Source organism: Triticum aestivum, chromosome 1D (genome assembly GCF_018294505.1).
Source record: "Triticum aestivum cultivar Chinese Spring chromosome 1D, IWGSC CS RefSeq v2.1, whole genome shotgun sequence".
Taxonomy (NCBI): Eukaryota; Viridiplantae; Streptophyta; class Magnoliopsida; order Poales; family Poaceae; genus Triticum; species Triticum aestivum.
Window position 1 is genome coordinate 18754573 of NC_057796.1, and position 4731 is coordinate 18759303.

Consider the following 4731-nt stretch of genomic DNA (forward strand, 5'->3'; position numbering starts at 1 on the left):
TTGAGGATCTGAAGTTTACGCTTGGTTTTGCAGGCAGTTTTGCAGTTGACAGTGTTAGCCTTAGTGGCGGCATAGGTCTTTTTTGGTCCAGAGATGTGACTGTTGATTTGAAAAATTTCAGTAAGAATCATATTGATGTATTGGTTCATAGCAATTATCAGAACGCTTATGTTTGGCGTTTTACTGGTTTTTACGGAGCACCGCGAGCGGAAGAGAGACACCACAGTTGGCGGTTCTTGCGTACTTTGCATACATACCCCATAGTGCCTGGTTGTGCATGGGAGATTGTAATGAAACTTTGTATGCATGTGAGCACTTCAGCAGAGTGGCACGGTCTGAAACTCACATGAGATCATTCAGGGAGGTTGTGGAGGACATCTCTTTCCAAGATCTAGGCTGGTCTGGTACGACCTACACATGCACTAGTAGAAAACAGGGCTTTCGTTCGGGCATGGCAAGCCCATTAGTCCCGGTTCAGTCACGAACTGGGGCCCATGGTGGCATTCGTCTCGGTTCGTGAGCCCAGGGGGCCGGCTGGGGCCTCGTGGGCATTGGTCCCGGTTCGTATGGAACCATTTGCCCCGGTTTGAGGCACGAACCGGGACTAATGGGCCTCGCTCCTGGCCCACAACCATTGGTCCCGGTTCTTGGCATGAACCGGGACAGAAGGCCCGGATTTAGTACCGGTTCTAGCCACGAACCGGGACAAATGAGCTGCCTATATATACCCCATCGCCGCAGCAGAGCACTCCACAGTGCTCTATTTTTTCTGGCCGTCGAGGGGAGGGCATTTGGGTGCTCTAGCTCACGTCCTATGCACATGAGGTGTTCGATGAAATGTCTTTGCCACACTAGTTAATCTTTCTCCTCTCGAAACTCGACCTCCGAGCTCCATTTCCCCCGAGATTTATCTAGGTTTAGCAGTCCGTCACGTCCCGTCGCTGTCTTCACCGCCGTCGATCGCCCGTGCCGATCTCGTCGCCAGCACCACCGTGGTGAGCCTCTTGTTCTTATCTTCTTTCTGAAAGAAAAAAATTACTTGAAGGAAAAAATAAAAAAAATTGAGGAGGAGAAGATGATATTGGAGTTGCATGTTGCGGATGTCATCGATGATCACAAGATCAAGATGGATGCAATGCGCTTGAAGATTAGAAAGATCAGAAAATATGCCATTCATACCGAGGCTTGGTATCATTATGCCATTGGATCAATTGTTACCTTGGTTGCGATTATGAACGCATTTGTTTTCGCATTGAAATGTTTTACATAGTTTCAATGTATGGTTTAATTAATTAGATGCTCTGGAGAGCTATATGTTGTTAGATGAGAACTATGTATGTACTTTGGTTTTAATGTGATGATGAACTTCTATTAATTTGGTCACTTAATTATCTATTCATGATGTTCTGTAATGGTTTTTGAGACACTTAATTATATATAATGCACGCAGATGAACCGGCAATGGATGTACGGTGATAGACACACCTCCGAGTACATTAAGGGCGTGCATGATTTTCTCGAAGTGGCTGAGGCAAACAAACAGAATGGTTTTATGTGTTGTCCATGCCCTACATGTGGGAATACGAAGTCTTACTCTAACCGGAAAATCCTTCACACCCACCTGCTTTACAAGGGTTTCATGCCACACTATAATGTTTGGACGAGGAACAGAGAAATAGGGGTTATGATGGAAGACGGCGAAGAAGAAGAGGACGATGACAACTATGTGCCCCCTGAATACGGTGATGCTGCAACGGGGGAAGCTGCTGAAGATCAAGAGGAACCAGACGATGTGCCCAATGATGCTGCAACGGGGAAGCTGCTGAAGATCAAGAGGAACCAGTGCCCGATGATGATGATCTCCGCCGGGTCATTGTCAATGCAACGACGCAATGCGAAAGTCAAAAGGAGAAGCTGAAGTTCGATCGCATGTTAGAGGATCACAAAAAAAGGGTTGTACCCCAATTGCGAAGATGGCAACACAAAGTTCGGTACCGTACAGGAAGTGCTGCAGCGGAAGGTAGAGAATGCTGTGCCTGACAAAGGATTTGAGAAGCTATTGAAAATATTGAAGAAGAAGCTTCCAAAGGATAACGAATTGCCCGACAGTACATACGCAGCAAAGAAGGTCGTATGCCCTCTAGGATTGGAGGTGCAGGAGATACATGCATGCCCTAATGACTGCATCCTCTACCGCGGTGCGTACAAGGATCTGAACGCATGTCCGGTATGCGGTATAAGATCAGACGAGATGACCCTGGTGATGTTGACGGCGAGCCCCCCAGGAAGAGGGTTCCTGCGAAGGTGATGTGGTATGCTCCTATAATACCACGGTTGAAACGTCTGTTCAGAAACGAAGAGCATGCCAAGTTGATGCGATGGCACAGTGAGGACTGTAAGAAAGACGGGAAGTTGAGAGCACCCGCTGACGGGTCGCAGTGGAGAAAAATTGAGAGAAAGTATTGGGCTGAGTTTGCAGCTGACCCAAAGAACGTATGGTTTGGTTTAAGCGCGGATGGCATTAATCCTTTCGGGGAGCAGAGCAGCAATCACAGCACCTGGCCCGTGACTCTATTTATGTATAACCTTCCTCCTTGGAGGTGCATGAAGCGGAAGTTCATTATGATGCCAGTTCTCATCCAAGGCCCTAAGCAACCCGGCAACGACATTGATGTGTACCTAAGGCCATTAGTTGAAGAACTTTTACAGCTATGGAATGGAAACGGTGTACGTACGTGGGATGAGCACAAGCAGGAGGAATTTAACCTGCACGCGTTGCTGTTTGTAACCATCAACGATTGGCCCGCTCTCAGTAACATTTCAGGACAGACAAACAAGGGATACCATGCATGCACGCACTGTTTAGATGACACTGAAAGGATATACCTGGACAAACGCAGGTAGAATGTGTACCTGGGCCATCGTCGATTTCTTCCGACCAACCATCAATGTCGAAAGAAAGGCAAGCATTTCATAGGCGAGGCAGATCACCGGAAAAAGCCCGCCATGCGTACCGGTGATCACGTACTTTCTATGGTCAATGATTTACACGTAATCTTTGGAAAGGGTCCCGGCGGACTAGCTGTTCCGAATGACGCTGAGGGACACGCACCCATGTGGAAGAAGAAATCTATATTTTGGGACCTACCCTACTGGAAAGACCTAGAGGTCCGCTCTTCAATCGACATGATGCACGGGACGAAGAACCTTTGCGTGAACCTGCTAGGCTTCTTGGGCGTGTATGGGAAGACAAAAGATACACCTGAGGCCCGGGAGGACCTGCAACGTTTGCACAAAAAGACGGCATGCCTCCGAAGCAGTATGAAGGTCCTGCCAGCTACACTCTTACGAAAGAAGAGAAAGAAATCTTCTTTGAATGCCTGCTCAGTATGAAGGTCCCGACTGCCTTCTCGTCGAATATAAAGGGAATAATAAATATGACAGAGAAAAAGTTCCAGAACCTAAAGTCTCAAGACTGCCACGTGATTATGACGCAACTGCTTCCGGTTGCATTGAGGGGGCTTGTACCGGAAAACGTCCGATTAGCCATTGTGAAGCTATGTGCATTCCTCAATGCAATCTCTCAGAAGGTGATTGATCCAGAAATCATACCAAGGCTAAGGAGTGATGTGGCGCAATGTCTTGTCAGTTTCGAGCTGGTGTTCCCACCATCCTTCTTCAATATCATGACGCACGTCCTAGTTCATCTAGTCGACGAGATTGTCATTCTGGAGCCCATATTTCTACACAATATGTTCCCCTTTGAGAGGTTCATGGGAGTCCTAAAGAAATATGTCCGTAACCGCGCTAGGCCAGAAGGAAGCTTCTCCATGGGCCATCAAACAGAGGATGTCATTGGGTTTTGTGTTGACTTCATTCCTGGCCATAAGAAGATAGGTGTCCCTAAATCGCGGTATGAGGGGAGACTGACTGGAAAAGGCATGCTAGGAGCGGACTCAATAATATGCAGGGACGGGCATTCTTGGTCTCAAGCAAACTACACAGTTCTACAGAACTCTACCTCGGTGACCCCGTATGTCGATGAACACAAGAACAGTCTGCGCTCCAAACACCCGGAGCAGTGTGACGACTGGATTACATGTGAACACATCAGGACTTTCAGCAGTTGGTTGGAAACACGTCTCAGAGGTGACACCACTGTTTGTGATGAGTTGTACTCGTTCTCCAGGGGAGCATCTTCGACTGTATTGACTTACAAAGGATACGAGATAAATGGGAATACATTTTACACGATCGCCCAAGATCAAAAGAGCACCAACCGAAACAGCGGTGTCCGCTTTGATGCAGCAACCGAGAGGGGAAAGGACACATATTATGGTTACATAATGGACATATGGGAACTTGACTACGGACATGATTTTAAGGTCCCTTTGTTTAAGTGCAAATGGGTCAATCTGTCAGGAGGCGGGGTACAGGTAGACCCACAGTACGGAATGACAACAGTGGATCTGAACAATCTTGGGTACACTGACAAACCGTTCGTCCTAGCCAATGATGTGGCACAGGTTATCTATGTGAAGGACATGTCTACCAGACCGAGAAAAAGAAAATATAAGAAAGCAAATACATCATACGATGAGCCAAAGCGCCACATAGTTCTTTCAGGAAAAAGGGACATTGTGGGAGTGGAGGGCAAGACAGACATGTCTGAAGATTATGAAAAGTTTCATGAAATTCCTCCCTTCAGAGTCAAGGCTGACCCAAGCATCC